Raw genomic sequence first — 17,650 nt, 5'->3', positions numbered from 1 at the left:
ATCCCCCACCACCCCACTCCGCCTCTGTGGCAGAGCATTCCAATTTGTTCTCTCTCTCTCCTTTTGGGTGTCGTGGTTTACAATAGGGGTACTGAGTGGCCATCATGTACAGTCTCTAGTCTACTGGAGATGCACCCTGAAAAATATCTTAATTTTTTTACTAAAGTAAAAGCTAGCTGGAAGATTCAGGAGAACTGTCATGATTGCAGTCTAATTTAGTTTAGTATGATTTGGGGGTCACACCTAGAGATTTTGGGGATTGCTGCTGTCTCTGCTATCACTCCTGGTGGGCTGGGGGAGCCACGTGGGACGCTGAGGTTAGAACTAGGATTGGCTCCACAGGCAAGCGCCCTACTGGCTGCACTGTCTCTTCAGCCCCTGCACTCTAACTCTGGGTCAGAAAAGCCTGCTGGGAGTGGTGATGCCTGCTTAGACAGTTTGGGTCTACAGTGCATTGGGATATGCAGACTGTGCCTTTAAGCGTTGATGCATTCAGTGCTTGAGGAGAATTATGAGAAGACATTCTGTGACATTTGAAGCTCCTTTGAGTTCACTTGCCTATTACCTGATACTCCCAAATAAAATCACTAAAAATTTGCAACCTCCCCACATCAAAGGAGGTTGTGAGACCCCATGATTCTCCTGGTGCCCTTCAAATATTAAAAGAAAAATATATCATTTTACAGAATATATGTGTATGTGTAGTTTGGAAGGCAATAGGAAATATAAATCCAAGACCCTGGATATTATTAAATAAAAAAGTGCAGTCACCTTGAGGCGGGCTCAGGAAGAACTGGAGGCAGGTGGGGAGAGGCGGTGGGCAGGTCGGCAGAGAGAAGGTGCCACCTGGGCTCAACCAGACTGAGCCTCCAACCCCAGAGACGCTGCGCTCAGAGGGGAGAGTACTAGGGCCAGGCGGGTAATGCAGGAGTTCGGTCCTGGCCTTGCATGCAGCTGAGCCCTGTGTGCTAATCCCCAGCACCACATCTGGTGCTATGAGCACTGCCAGGTGACAGTCCGGAACACAGAGCCAGGAACAGACGCTGCACATCACCAGCTGTGGCTCCCACACCCAACAACACCCCCCCCCAACATAAAGAAAACTGAGAACCTTTGAGACAATTACAATTACTGTTCTCTTCCACCATATCACAATTTTAAAAATTGAAGAAACAAAGACACCATTAAAATGTGGCAGAGTCCAAATCTCGGCTCGGCCTCTGGTGAGAGTGAGGTACCATGGACCTTTACGCCGTATCATACCACAACGTCTTCCACCTGAAAAACACCCCTCAGTTTAACAATGACATTCCAGAAAACTTCCCAGGCTCACTTGGTAGAGAATTTGACCACATAAAAATCTTATTACGGGACTGGAGCGATAGCACAGCGGGTAGGGCATTTGCCTTGCATGTGGTTGACCCGGGTTCGATTCCCAGCATCCCATATGGTCCCCTGAGTACCACCAGGAGTAATTCCTGAGTGCATGAGCCAGGAGTAACCCCTGTGCATCACCGGGTGTGACCCAAAAAGCAAAAAAAAAAAAAATCTTATTACTTTAGAAAAAAATACACATTGTAGTTTATCAGAAGATACTGAATGAGGTCTTATGATATGACCATGAACATTATTATTAACTTCAAAGGAAAATTCTATTTTTTAAGACTTCAAGTCTTAAATGGATATCAACTGAACAGAGAGGCTGGAGAGAGATTTGAATATAAATCCCTGTCTCAACACACAGCTGTTGTTAACATGTGACAACCATGCCATCAAGAGATCATGGATGTAATGTCTCAGAATCAAGAAATAATCCATAAATCATGACCATTTTTAATTGTGAACACCACAATTTCTATCATTTGGGAGAGAATAAAGTTGAGAGAATAAAAAGTAATACATCCCAAAATTTTAAGAATACCTTAATTTATACTCTAACTTATAGATCACTGAAAAGGTTTTTAGTATTTATTCACCCTCCCCCTGCAAACAATTAGAAAAATAATGCTTCATATGAGAGTGAACTAACAAATTTATAGTAATCTGACTACACTATTCAAAGACCACAGATGTGCAGAAAGCAGCCCTCAAAGGCAGTGATAATACAGAGCACCCATAAAGGGAATGCCCTGCCACAGAAGTGGGTTGGGGTCGTAGGGGATGGGGTGGGGGTGGTGGGAGGGATATTGGGAACATTGGTGGAGAAGAATGGGAACATAAGTTTGTAACTGTACCTCACGGTGATTGACTAATAAAAAATTTAAAAAAAAAAGAATGTGATAGTTAAAAAAAAATACAGAGCACCTATGTCTGTGGCTGGTGAAGCAGGCAGGGCAGAGAATCAGGACACCCAAATAAATTCAGATGACTATAAAGAAACTATTATTATTTATTTATTTCTATCAGATAGGGCACTCAGTCTCTTTCCCTAGGAGAAACCAAGTCCCCCTAACTTGATGCACTCTTGGCAGAACGTACTTTCAAAAATTTTTTGTATCATGAATGAAGGGAGAAGAGTAGAAAGAAATCCTGACATTCGGTCTCACGTAATATGACAATACTAAGAATTGTGAGACAACAAGCTTGCATAATGTGAAGACAAAAGGGAAAGCAATTCAATGACATCGAGTTCCTTGCACTCAAAGAACTAAGAAACTTATTCCTGAAGTAAATCTACCTCCAGCCGACTTCAATATCAATTGCAGACTTGAGTTAATACGCAAGCCTAAACCAAAAAGTCACAGAAAGAAATTGTCTCAATAATTTTTTTCAACCAAAACTTTCACTACCTTCAGAGTGCCCCAAATGAAAGTTTTTAAGTCCAAAAAAACAGCAATTTCCATATTTCCATAGTCTCCAGAACTCATAAGGTAGACCATAGTAGATAAAGAATTTAGAGAGCACAATGGCATATAATGATTTCCCTTTCTATCTAAAGATAGCAAATACTTCCAAGTAAAATCACTTCATTACTCCTCTCAGCCCTGACAAATATGCCCAAATGCCATGTAAGCAAATCTGAACCAAAATTGGGAGGTGGATTTCTTCTACTTATCTGTGTAGCACCCATTGGCCATCATGTAACAAGTGTGTTAGGCCTTTGAAAAGCCAATTAAATGATTAAACAAATATAATCTACTTAAAGCAGATTAATAACACTGCTTGTAACTCATGGTAATTTTTAATACAAATCTTCTACAACCCAGGCAAAAGAACTTCAGCAAACACTCACAGAGCTTGTTAGGCTAGAGAGATTGTACAATGTGTAGGCAGACTTTGCACACAGTTGATGTGGGTTTGATCCCTGGCATCCCATATAGTCCCCTGAGCCACTGGTAAGCCCTGAGAATTTTTAGGTGTGGCCCCCAAACAAACAAATGAAAAAATATCAACCCCAAAATTAGCTCGTTGAGTCACAGCTCAGACATTACCACCAAGGACCCTTGTCATTTGTCTCCTGTCTCCTCTTCTGTCCACCCCTGAACTCTACCTGTCGATGTGCTTCTCCACTGGACTGTGGTTGACACGCCCCACACAGGTACAGAACAGGAGGAAATTTACTCTCATGAAAACACAGTGCCAGCTTCTGTGTGCGACCTCCCCACTCTTATCCTTAATGATCCAAGGAAAGACAATGTCAGGTTTGGTAATATACAGTCCACTTCCCCGGGATCTTTTTCGTCGTCCTGAAATAGAGCATTTGACTAGACCCACATTAACAGCTGTGATCAGAAGGAGTAATGCACAGGTTGGTGATGGTCAGCCACAGCCTTGCTGCTGAATTAGGTGTGGGATCTACACCCCCCAGCCCACACAGAAGTGGACTATGTTCATTCAGCAGTTCGAGGAAAAAAGGAAAGGAGACAGGAATGGTTGGAATGATGACAAATCCCACCATCCTCCATCCCCCATTGTTCTCCACACCTGGGCTTTCTCTTGATAAATTTTTCAAGCAAGCCTTCAGATTCCAGGACCCCTTAAATGCTACATTTTATAGAAACCACATGGCACATTTTATTCATTGAACTGAAGAGAAAAACAAAATCCACAAAATCATGGCATCTTTTATTCAACAGCTGTACCATCATCAGAGTTCTGGTACCTGGGGTGTCTCTTCCGTTGGCTCAAGAGCAGACTCCATGGCTGCAAAACCCCCCGATGAAATAGGTCACAGCAGTTTCTAGATTCGTGTTCACTGGACTGTAACCACTGCTAATCGAGCTTGGAGATGCAGTTGCTGGCGTCAGACACAAGATGTGAGACAAATGCTGGGCTAAGTGATGAATGCCAAAGCCAGATTGTCATGTGGATCGTTTTCACTCAATTTCCCTTGGTTGATGGCTCAAAACCCTCTGAGCAAAACAGTCAACCAGGAAAAAAAAAAAAGCTCCAAACCTGTGTCTGTGTCTGTCCATCCAGCCCCCAGCTGTGGCCTTAAAACCAAGTAGACTCTGGGAATCTCCTACTTTCAATGAAATTTTAAGCATGAAAGGGGGAGAAAATGAGTAGAAGATGACCAGTGGCCCAGAGGAGGATGTTGCCATGGTTGCATCCACAGCCCCTTCAGTCCGTGGGTGGCAACCGCCAGAAGACAGCCCAGGATCATTGTCTGCGTGGGCTCTCACTGGACAAGCCACTCCACTGCTTGGGTAATAGACTTGAGGTCTCTAAGACTCAGTCTTGCTCTCTGTAAAATTGGAGAACAAACTGATACCAATCACTTGAAATGCCTGTCAATTCACAATGACCCCTCCAACCTGTCCCCACTGTGATCGAAGACTTTTGTACTATATAGTCATCAGGTAGTGACTTTTATCACTCTATGGGCTGGAGCATGTAGTGCAGCGGGTAGGGTGTTGCCTTGCATGCAGCCGACGCGTTTGATTCCTCCGCCCCTCTCTGAGAGCCCGCCAAGCTAAGGAGAGTATCTCGCCCACACGGCAGAGCCTGGTAAGCTACCCATGGCATATTTGACATGCCAAAGAAGAGTAACAAGTCTCACAATGGAGACGTTACTGGTGCCTGCTTGAGTGAATCGATGAGCAATGGTCATAGAGAGTTGAACCAAGATAACCATCGAATCACTCTATGGTCATTGTGATTTGGACCAAAACAACCATCGGATCAACTCTGGGTCACTGCATTCCCCTCCCTGCCACTGCACCTCCACTGTGTTCCCAAGGGAACAGCCAGCTTTCTTGAAGGAGGAATGTGGATAACAAGGTTCTCTGGATTGGTCAACCCGCTTCCTCCCACCACAGTGGGCATTCATGGAACCTAGAGGAGGTGAGAGTCTGGCTGTGTCCATCTGTCTCGCTCCCGTCATAAAGAGGGCTGGATGGAAAACTTCCTATTCTTTTGTTTGTTCTGTTTTAGGGCCAGATCTGGAGATGCTCGAGGGTTACTCCTGGCATTGCACTCAGGAATCACCCCGGCAATGCTCAGAGGAACACATGGGGTGTTGGGGAATCAAATCCAGGTCAGCCATGTGCAAGACGAGCAACCTACCCACTTGTACTCTCCGGTCCCAAACCCACATTCTTGAACCAATCCCTGTATCCTCTTTTCTTGCTGAAGAGACACACGGTGGTTTCTGTGACTGGTAAGCCACGAGCGTTCCAAGAGTAGTTTATAAACTCATACCGTTCAGCTTACTGAACTTTCCCAATCCCGAAAATAACCTACCACATAGTATCACCTACTCCATAAAGTCTTAAAGAACATTCCAGCGGGTGAAACAGGAAGGCTAGGGTAGTAACCATGGGGGGCAGTCAACAGGCCCATTCACGAAGGGTCACTGTAAAACAAGCACTTGGCTTATTGCTTTTGTCATAAAACCTAAGGAAGCAAAGTAGCATAACCTAAAGTTGTTGGACTGCTTGTTTTGAGTCACACCCAGAGGTGCTCAGGGGATACTCATGGCACAGTGCTCATCAGACCATGTGGTGCTGGAAGTAAACCAAATCTCGCAGCATACAAATCATATGTCCTGGCCCTTCAAACCATCTTTCCATTCCAAAGCCTCAGGAGATATCTTTCTCATTAAGCAGATCAAATTGCCAAGACATATTATTTATAGGACGGGCTGACAAACTGTAAAGGGCCTGATAGTAAATACTTTAAGCCTTTCAGGGCCAGACAATCTGCCACGACTATTCTTCCTAGTATTGCATCAAATAAGCCACGGTTGAAAAGTGTGCAAAGAAATGGGAGTGGCTGTATTCTATTAAGTGTTAGACTTATTGATGTCAACTTCATCTAAATTCGCATGTTGCAAAATAAAATTATTCTTCTGATAGTCTCAAACACCAAAAAATATAAGATGTCCCATGAGACCCATGGTTTGGCCCCTGGCTGGTAATTAGCAAATAAATGCGTGATATTTTGCATGATCAGTTAGCATATCAAATGTTACCCCAGGAAATCAGAGGCATGCTTTAGGGGTATCTCTGAAGAATTCTGTAATTCTAGGGATATGAGAAGTGGGGAGAAGGGCCTGCAGCTCCCCTCAAAGAGATTTCACACTAGATCACCCCTACTGGTGTGATTGGAAATCTCCACTACAGTAGGAAAAAATAATCAAGAAAGAAAATGATGGATTCTATTCCTTTTATCAGCTATGTGGTCTTAAAAAAGTCACTTAACATCTCTGAGCCACAATATCAACATCAAAAAAGGAGAGTGATGATTTTTAGATCATTTCTCAGGTCACTCCTGGCTCTAATGCAATTTTCGTTCATCATTTTAATTACCGTCCATTTTTTTCTTTCTCTTTTGTGTTTCTTTTTTCTGATTCCTTCTAATTTCCATACAATGACCATGCATTTTTTTAAAGAGGAAGATTACTGGGATCATTGGTGGAGGTGAATGGGCACTGGTGGAGGGATGGGTAAACGATCACTGTATGAGTGAAATGCAAACATAAAAGTTCATAAGTTTGTAACTGTACATCACAGTGATTCTCTAATAAAATTTTTTTAAAAAAATAGGAAGATTTCTTTTCAAAGACATATAAATTAAATTAAACAAAAAAAAATCCCTCCCAAGTATTCTCTGCATTTGCATGGTTTTGAACAAAAGCTAGAAGAGATGTTTTCCACGTTCTCTCCTGGGGAGAACAGAATTTAAAGTCATGCTGTAGGGAGAGAGCCGAAGCCTTCAAAAGCAAGTAATGCTTAATCTGTTCTATTTCTGAAGCACAAAATAAAACCAAACAAAAAAGGAAAATAAGCTAGCGCTTGGCTGGTGCCAAGTTTCCTCATGCATAAATAGAGAGCCATCCAGAAAAACAGCCTTCTCAGTCGGGTGGGACAAATCCTCCTGTGCTTTTGTGGAAAATTCCCCAGCACACTGGCATCAAGGACATGGCGAGAGCTGCCTCCACATGTGGCCAGTAAAGCCCACAAAGGTGGTGAGATGCTAGGGGCTCTGCTGGAAAAAGTGCAGGGGGACAAAAGGGACCCGCCCCCATCGATGCACGGGCCTGTCTGATGATGAAAGACCACCCAGAGCACAGCCAGTGGAAAGGGACTGGCTCTCGATGCCCAGTCTCAGTTCCTTTGTGCTTTGTCATTTTGATATGCGGGGAGAGCATCCACCCAGGCACCAAGCACCAGGATGGTGTGAGTGCTGGACAGGTGTTTCAGTCCAGTCAGCATTTCCAGGGTCCTAGAACTCAAAGGCTTTCATGGGGCGGTTGGGGGTGGGGGGAGACACGCCAAGTAAAAATGACAAATGAGAAACTGTATCACAGATTAAAAGCCTATTGTTCTTAAGATACTCTTAAAGGAAGTAAAATTTCTTAATAAAAAAAATCTATTATCCCTACAATACTCTTAAAGGGATAAAATTTCTTAAAGGGGAAACAAATGACCATAAACCATGGGTTAGCTAGAACACAGAACACTGGTAAGAGGAAGATGGGCAGTTACAGGGCTAGTCGGAGATAGCACAGCGAAATCATTAGCAAGTCCTGTTATAAGAATATGGGGGGCCAGAGAGAGAGACTGAACAAACTGTTAAACTTAGTGACTGACTAAGTAACATTGAATTTCTTATTTGTGATAACTTTATAATTTTTCTAACTTGATATTCAGAATCACTGTATCACTGTCGTCCCATTGCTCATCGATTTGCTCTAGCAGGTGCCAGTAACGTCTCCATGCATCACTGTCATGTTCAGGGTCACGGGATGAGGCCCAACATTGTTACTGTTTTGGGCATATTATATATGCCACAGGTAGCTTGCCAGGCTCTGCCGTATGAGATTCTGCATCGCTCGGAAGAGAGTGATATTCAGAATAGGTTTTTAAACGTAGATTTCTGATGGACATCTGTTGATGAAAGAATGGGGGAAAGTATTCTGATTGCCTAAAAGATGCAACCCTTTATATGTGAAAGTGATTTTTGTAACACAACAATCCACACCACTGCCCCCACCACTACCACCAAAAAGCCCCACATCAGGAATCATAATACAAAGAGGCACAAGCTAAGAACAGGAAATGTAACTGGCCTCACATTCTGGGGAGAGGGCAGCTCAGATAGAGAAGGGAGCACCAAGTAAAATGTGGTTGGAGGCCACGTGGAGGAAGGGTGATGCATGCTGAATGTAGACTAGAGACTGAACACAATGGCCACTCAACACCTTTATTGCAAACCACAATACCTAATTAGAGAGAGAGAACAAAAGGGAATACCCTGCCACAGTGGCAGGGTGGAGTGGAGGGAGGTGAGACTGGGGGGTTGGGAGGGATGCTGGGTTTATTTGTGGTGGAGAATGGGCACTGGTGAAGGGATGGGTTCTCGAACTTTGTATGAGGGAAACATGAGCACAAAAATGTATAAATCTGTAACTGTACCCTCAATGTGACTCACTAATAAATAAATTTAAAAAAAAATAAAGATACTCAGGGGCTGGAGTGATAGCACAGCAGGGAGGGCGTTTGCCTTGCATGTGGTCAACTGGGGTTTGATTCCCAGCATCCCATATGGCCCCCTGAGCACCGCCAGGAGTAATTCCTGAGCCAGGAGTAACCCCTTTGCATCACTGGGTGTGAAAAAAAAGGGGGGGAAAAAAGATACTCTACATTTAAGGTATTCAGAATCATTAGGAGTTATATAAAGGCCAATTTCCAAGACAACAAATTACCACTTAAACCTATTTACTCAAAAAATAGAATTCTAAATAATTCTAAGAATTGCCTGAATGCGGAAATTGAGCAACGATACTTTGCTAACAACTACTGATCCAGCACAGATCTGGGGAGAGGGCCTCAGATTCTGGGGAGAGGGCAGCTCAGATAGAGAAGGGAGCACCAAGTAAAATGTGGTTGGAGGCCACGTGGAGGAAGGGTGACAGATTATTGTGGACAATAATCTGGCATTACTTCACAAAATATGTACACTGCTAGAGAAATATTCACTGAGAAATGAATTAAGCTGAAACATTCTCTGAAAACTCTGATATCACAATTATGAATAAAATGAGTGGATAATCAAGGTGACCAACGATATCAGGAGACTGGTGGTCTCACTTGGGGTCCCCTCTTAACTGAGTACAATTTTAGCTCATCAGAGCAATGGTTTCCATTTGAAACCTGACTCTTATTCCACACATCACCAGGTACCTCTCATCATAGCCTCTGATGTCTGTGAAATGTAACACAGAGATTATTTTAAAATAAAATAAGATGCAAATTAGACTCCAGGCAGGTTCCTCTGCAATTGCTGCCTAACTGGCTCTTGTTAAAGTGGTTTCATTAGATCCCACAATTCCTTTCCTTCCTGCAGTATCTGTTGCTATATTGTTGGCACCCATATTTATTTACTAGTTAAAAATCCTCCAAATCTTAAGCACTTTGGCTTTCACTTTATGTTTTATTGTTATTATTATACTTCAGGTAATACGGTTACAATATTGTTGATGTTTATGGTTTTGAGATACAAAGTTAATGTACCCTTCAGCCTCATCCCCCCACAACTAGAAGCTTCACCACTATTCTTGATACTTCTAATCCACCTCTTGTCTCTCCATGCCCAAAGGTTTGGTCATCTGTTTCTTTTAATCCAAGACCAGTGGTGTGTCATTGTTTAGTGCTGTCTATTCCCTTTGCTTTGTTTCTCTAAATGCCATCAGTGAGGTCATCCAGTACTTGTCTTTCTCCCAAGTTTCACTTAACATGTTGCCCCCCAGTTTCATCCATGTTGTAGCAAACTGCAATATTTCCTATTTTCTAACAGCTTACTTGGTAGTCCATTGCCCGTGCATGCACGCACACATGCAGACATACACATTACAATTTCTTATCCGTTCCTCTGTCATTGAATATTTGGGTTGTTTCCATACCCTGGCATAGTGTTGTACTTTGTGTTGTACTTAGTGTTGTAGTGTTGTCATAAATGTAGCAATGCATCTCTTTCCAAATTAATGTTTTCATGTATAGATAGTAGATGCCAAGAAGTGGAATCACCAGATTATATAGAAGCATAGTAATTTTTTTATAAATCTCCATATGAAAAACATCTCCATCTCTTTCTCCCAGAGACCAAACCAGACAATATTCCAGTCATCAGTGAATGAGGTTTGTTTCCATTCTTTTCCATATATTCCGTTCTCACTCATCACTTTGATTTGCATTTCCCTGATAACTAATGATGAGGACCACTTTTTTACATCCTACTGACTACCTGAATATCAGGAAAGTGTCTATTCATCTTCTCTCCCTGCTTTTTGATGGGGTTATTGGGTTTTTTGTTGTTGGGGATTTGTGAGTGCTTTGTTATCACCTGACGCATGAGGTCTAAACATTTTTCCCATTTAGTAAGGTGTCTTTCCATTTTTAACTTGAGAGTTGGTGGTATTGTTTGTTTGTTTTGCTTAATGTTTTTGCTATGCAAAAGCTTTTTAAATTTGATAAAATTGCATTTGCTTATTTTTGTCTTTTTTTTATCTTGGCCAACAGAGTCAAGTCATTGAAGACACCTCAAGGCTCATATAGTCGAGAGTACTGCCTTAGTTTTCCGCAACATGTTTTATGGATTCTAGCCTAATCTTGAGGTCTTTAAACCACTTGAATTAGCTTTGGTGAGTTGTGCGAAATATGGATCATTTCATTTTCTTACGTGTGACTATCCAGCTTTCCAATACCATCTGTTGAAGAGGTTTTCTGTGCTCTACTTATAATACCTGACTCTTTTGTTATAGACTAACTGCCCATAGATTTGTATGTTTGTCCTTAGGGTCTCAATACTATAAACCTCTCTGTTAGATGAAATGGACCAATTCCTCAAAAAATACAAACTACCATGACTCACCACTATAAGACAAAATTTGAATAGCTTTGCAACTACTAAAAAAAATAAGTTTTCTTCTTAAAAATCTACCCCAAAGAGAAATTTTCAGGCTTAGCTGACTTGACTGGAAAAGCCTAGCAAACATTTAAAGAATTCACGTCTGTTCAACACAATCTCTTCTAGAGATTGCTAAATATTTACTACTTGTCAGGCATTGTTCTTGCCTGACATGTAGTAAATATTTAGTAAATAATTGTAGTAAATAATTGTTCTTGTCTTGAACTCTTGCCTTGGATTTCATGTCTTTACCTCATTTAAGTCTTTTTAAAACCCTACAAAATACACACTATTATTACTCTTGGGGGCAGAAAGAAAATGAAGCCCAGAGGGGTTATGTAAATAGTGAAGACATGGCACAACCAGGATTCCAAGCTTAGTCTTCTAGGTTATATTTGAGTTTAATCAGATGCCAGATTGCTTCTTTTTTAATCTTGATTTATCATCAAATTTATTGTTAAATTTACCTCCTGTGAAGAGAAATTCAAACTTGACCAGAATATCCTATTTCAAAAACCAAAAAACGGGGAACTACCAAAGTTGTCATTCTCCATAAAAATGTTTATTTTAATAAAAGTAAAGGTTATTCCTGCTGGCAACTGGCATACAATTTCCATCTCGATGACAGTTAAAGTATATCTGAGAGAATAAATCAGGAAAGAGGTTGTTATTGGAAATAGTACGAGCTTGAATATTACAGAACCAGCCGCACCACTATAATTAGAAGAATCAAAACACTACTTCATTAATTTTTTCCTTCTGTTATTTTACTCATCAAGATTAATTATACCCCTTCCTACTGACTTTACTAAGTACCCTGGAAAAACACAGGCTGGTTAGAGAGCTGTGTTTTAGAGGTATCTGAATTGTCTCCCTCTGGGGGTTGGGGGGGTGGAAATGACACGTTAAAAGCATTCTACTAACAAATAAAAATTTTCTGACTAAGAGCTTTCTCTGAACAATAGAGGGAGCGTGGCTGCCCACCCAGACCAATGGCAGAGGGAAAACTTCTATTTTAGTGTTCCATAAATGCTCTCCGGGTATGTGTGCTTCCTTGGCTTAACTAAGGGCCCCATCTCCACTTAGTTCTCAAAACAACCCCTGAGATGTGATCCGAGCGGTCGCACATGTGCGGCCCCTCCGTTGCTGAACGCCCATGATCCCAGAGGCCATCTAACTACCTCCAGCACCAGCAGCTTCTTGCAGAAATGCCTCCAGACTGTGAACTAAGCCACGGCCCCATGCCTCCCCAGGAGGGGAAAGGTTTTTCTCTCTTGGCTTTTCCTTTGTGTGTGTGTGTGTGTGGGAAAACGGTGTGGCGACCGCCATCTTATAAGGCCCACTAAACTGAGGTACGAGCTTGCAATGATGCAATTTTTGGAAGAAATTTCCGTGGACTTAGCTACTAAAATACAGAAATCCAACCTCATAGTTCTTCATTCTCAGCAAGGGAAAACAAATTATCAAATGCTGCCTTTTCAGCAGGTTCTATTTTGGGGGGAAAATCCCAAATAATAATAGGGTTTTATGCTGAAATATTGAATGTAATCAAAGTGAAGAGAAAGTAAAGTGAAAATTATCAGCTACACAGGTGGGGGTGGGGCTAGGGTGGGAGATATACTAGGGTTTTTGGTGGTGGAACATGGGCACTGGTGAAGGGATGGGTGTTTGAGCATTGTATCATTGATAATTATGCCTGAAAGCGTTGTAACTTTTCACATGGTGATTCAATAAAAAAAATTAAAAAAAAAACAAAAAACAAAACAAAAAAAACCCTGATGCCCCAATGGCAAGGGCTGTCCAATTTCACCAATTCTGCCTATTTTGGATAACCGAGCCACCGGCAGGCAAAGGCCGTGTTGCTTTGATGTGAGGCTGAGACTCCTGAGGCCAAGTCTCTGAGGAAAGTCCGGACGAAAAGTCTGAGGAAAGAGTTTGGAAAGCCTAAGGTTCCTGGGCTTCTCCAGCTTTTCCTGAAGGAACCTGACTCCCCCGGCAGAAGGGAACTGGAGCATTTGGGCTGTACTCAATCCCAGCGTTTGTAACACGCTGGACAAACGAAAGTGCCTTCTTTAGTATTTCCATTAGATTCAACCTTTTCATTAGATTCATATATATTAGACGGGGCAGCACATTTAGTTGCACAATATTTCTTGGGTTTTATTTTGTGTGTGTGTGTATGTGTGTGTGTGTTTGCAGTGTCAGAGATAGAACCCAGGGCCTCACACATCCAAGGCAAGGACCCCGTTGCTGAGCTCCATCCCCCTGGCCTGAAAAGTGTCTGTTTTCTTAAAAATCTCAATTTTTAAAAATTAATATCGATTCCAATTTTACATCCTACAAAGAATGCTATGTTGACTCTAATATAAAACTAACATTCTTTCCACAAAATTCTCGGAGGATAAGTGCCCTCCAAGAAGAACATTTTGTCCATCCAACTTGTGACTTCACAACTTCTCACATCCCCCAAAGAAATGAATGTACATTTCAAGGGTACAAGCACCTTGTTTAGAGACGTGCAGGGGACACCCAGCAGGAAGGGATTTCAGGGGCAGAGAAAGGAAAATAAATAATACCTCACCCTTTTCCCTTCCCCAGTTCTTCTGGCAAAATTCTGCAAATAATGATCAAAAACATTGCTGGCATTTATTTTTTTTCCAGGAAGAAGTGGTTCTCATAGCACTTGACAGGACAATTAACACCTATGGAAACAAGTTATAATGCTAACTTCTGACTTCACACATACAAAAAGACTACTTTCCATACTGAAACGGTTCCAAATGTAACCCGGGTGCAGAGTTTAATCCAATTTAAAACTGAAATTAAAATTTGTTGCCATCTAATGCCTCAGATGTGACTCCAATTTCTCCCCAGGCTTTAGAGCCAAGATATCAAAAGAGAGACTGCACTGAACGTTTTCTGTTATCTACAGCTAAGTAAGGGGGTGGGGGCAAGGGCAGGCATGCAGAAACACCTTAACATTATATATTATGTATACATATATTACAAATAATATATATCCTATATTATTACATTATATATATATATATATATATATATATATATATATATAGGAGATATATCATGAAGGTACTGGCAGAGGAACCCAGGTGTGTGAGACCCGGGGCTGAGATCTCCAAGCCTGCTCGGATCGGGACTGGGCCTCTTCTGCCCAGATTTCCCATTTTCCAGTAGCTGGGCAGTCACACCCAGGAACTGCCCCCGGCTCCGTGTAATCCCACCAACGGCCAACATCCAGAGACTTAAAACCAAGCTCCCGGAAATATCTTATAGCCTATTTCTCCCTCTGGGGAACCTGGGAAGCTATCGAGAATTTCCTGCCCACATGGGAGAGCCTCGAAAACTCCCCATGGTGTGTTCATATGCCAAAACCAGTAACAATCTGGGTCTCATTCCCCTGACCCTGAAAGAGCCTCCAATGCGGCACTGTTGGGAAGGACGAGTAAAGAGAGGCTTCTAAAATCTCAGGGCTAGGACGAATGGAGATGTTACTGAGACCACTCGAGAAATTCAAGGATCAACAGGATGATGATATCCTTTTACCTTTTCTCTCTCCCCTACTTCCTTACTTGATACATTCTATTTCTTCTTAGAAACAGAAGTAGAGGTCATTCATTCAATTCTTCCAGGCTTTTTTTTTTTTTGTGAACTTCCAGTTAGGGAGTGGGAAAAAAAAAATTTTTTTTTTTTTTGGACTTATCAACAAGAACTGACTTTCATACTGAAAAGACTAAAGATTATGTCCTTAAACAAATACAAATGACAGTCTGGAAGCTCATCTTCTCCAGGCCTCGAAAGAAGCCATCAGTGTGGTTGATTTCAACATGTGGACAATTGACGGGCTTTCAACTATAGGGAAGACCCTGAATTCAAAATGGGGAAACAAAAACATACCATTGAACAGTTAACACTTTCCCTTTTGTCATTAGATCTAAAAGTTCGTCCTGGCACCAACACAAAGAAGTAATGATTCCATCAGCAGCCTAACAGATGGCAAGCACGAAATGGCTCTAACCTTCTCCGAGAAAGCCAGAGAATAGCTCCGTGGAGTTTAATTTAACAGGATGGTGGCTGCTGTTTCCTTTCTGCCGCCTCCTGCACATCACGCCTGTCCGGAGTTTGGAGAGCCACATCTTAAGGTCCTGCGGTGCAGTGACTGCTCAGACTAACCCTTTGAAGCCAGCAAAGGCCTCGAGTTATGGTGGGAGTTTTCGGCTCGGGATCTCTTCAGATCACTGTGATTCTTACAAAATGGGCAGAGCATGAGGGAAGATTTCTTGCAAATCTTTCCTTTAGTAGCATTTAAGAGATATTAGAATACTTTTTCCCTCCCTTGGACGAGGAGTAGCATTTTTCTGACGGACAAAAGGGAAAATTCTAGAAAGGTGAGATTTTGTACAATCAACACAGACTCTCTCCTCCAGCCAGCTTAAGCTCTGCCTCTATGAAAAAAGAAACGTCCCTTCAGAAGTCAGTAGGAATGACTGTCCCTAACTGAAGGGTCTTCTAGCAGCTTTACACAATCCTAATGCCAAGCTATAAACTAGAACCTCTGCGGCGAAACCAGGCCATCAGTGTTGTTTTTATAAAGCTTGTTTTAACTGTCACTTCAAATATAAATAAAATATTGGATTTAAAAATCTAAAATACTGCATTGTAAATGCCTGTAAACTATTTCTATAAATAAATTTCTTTTGTGTTCCCAATGAACTTGGTGTCATTCTTGGAATCTGCCTGATGCACCTCTTAAGGCATGTGACAAGTGATTTCTGGGGTTTTACAGGATTAGCCCACACAAGTGAGCTCATCCCTCAAAGCAGCAAGGAAATACCAGGCTGGTATTATGGCCTTGATCTCAGGCGACACCCTCAGTCCGGGCTACAAGTCAGCGTTTGAAAAGGAGAGATACTGAAGCCCAGATATCCTGCACCAGGTCACTGCACGGGTGCTCCTACATGGGGCAGATGAGTTTGGTCTCAAGCAAGTCTCACCTCCAAATGGAGCTGAAGGAAGAGGAAGGGGGTGAGGTGCATGTTCTCCATGCAGCGGAGCCCAGCACCCCAAATGGCTTCCCAAGCACTGCTAGGAGTGTTCCCTGAGCAGAGTCAAAAGCGAGCCCTAAACAAAGCCAGGTGTAGTCCAAGCTCCCCAAAATAAAAGAAAAAGAGACTCGCAGTGGATAGAAGACTAAGCCTCGGGGAACCAGCTGTCATTCAAAAGGTCTGACGTGCCCCTGACTAATTCAGACATTACCATGCACAGCCATGTAATCTGATGAAGAGGCACTGGGACCACCAAGCGATGCATTTTCTCCCAATACCTGCCCTGGCATCCAATGCTTTGCTCTGCATCCTTTAATGAACAATCACCACCTGATTTCCCCAAGAGGTAACTGGGTCTGGCCTTAGCATCACTCATAGCATCCATCAATATAAGGTAAGAGCCAGACTTCTGAAAACCCACCGATCATGACAGGAAAAAAAAAAGAGACAGATCCTGCTTAGGCACCAAATAGAGACTGTTAAACTAAAGACTGACCTGCTAAAGGCAACCCACCGCTGACTAAAGAAAGCCATTAAACTGTCACTGTCCTCCCACTGCTCATCGATTTGCTTGAGCGGGCACCAGTAACATCTCCATTGTGAGACTTGTTGTTTCTGTTTTTGGCATATTGAATACGCCACGGGTAGCTTGCCAGGCTCTGCCATGCGGGTGGGATACTCTCAGTAGCTTGCCGGGCTCTCCGAGAGGGCAGAGGAATAAAAAAAAAAAAAAAAAACAATAGAATCCCTGAATGAGAGCATGATAAACTGGAAAGATGCTCTGCAGGACTGTAAGGGCCTTTGGGAGGCACCTGGGGCCTGGGAAGAGATTTCTGGCTGGTCACCAGGTAAATGTGGTTCAGTTTGAAGCGTTTGAGGACTAGCAGGAACAGGGCAGAAAGGCGTTTTGGTAACAAGGCACAGAAACTCGCCCAAATGCATTGAAGGACGCATGGACAGAGCAAGGGAAACCTCGTGGAAACAGGGTACAGAAAATGTAGCTGACCCCAGAGGCCAGCAAGCAGCTGCCTGCACCCCCTCCCTCTTTGAGGCCCCCTTGTCTGCGTGCTGCCATCCTCCTGAATGGGGCTCTGCCTCTTCTTCCTCTCCAGCCCTTGGTCCTCTGCCCCATCAGCACCTGACCTCCTCTGCGTCCCCGAGTGCTCGCCAGTTCCTCCTGGGAGAGATTTTCAAGCTCAGGGGAAGGCAAAGCTAAGATCATCCAGTGGAGAGCA

The sequence above is a fragment of the Sorex araneus genome, chromosome 6, assembly GCF_027595985.1.
Source record: "Sorex araneus isolate mSorAra2 chromosome 6, mSorAra2.pri, whole genome shotgun sequence".
In the NCBI taxonomy this organism is placed as follows: Eukaryota; Metazoa; Chordata; class Mammalia; order Eulipotyphla; family Soricidae; genus Sorex; species Sorex araneus.
Note: the sequence above shows the minus strand (reverse complement) of the source record.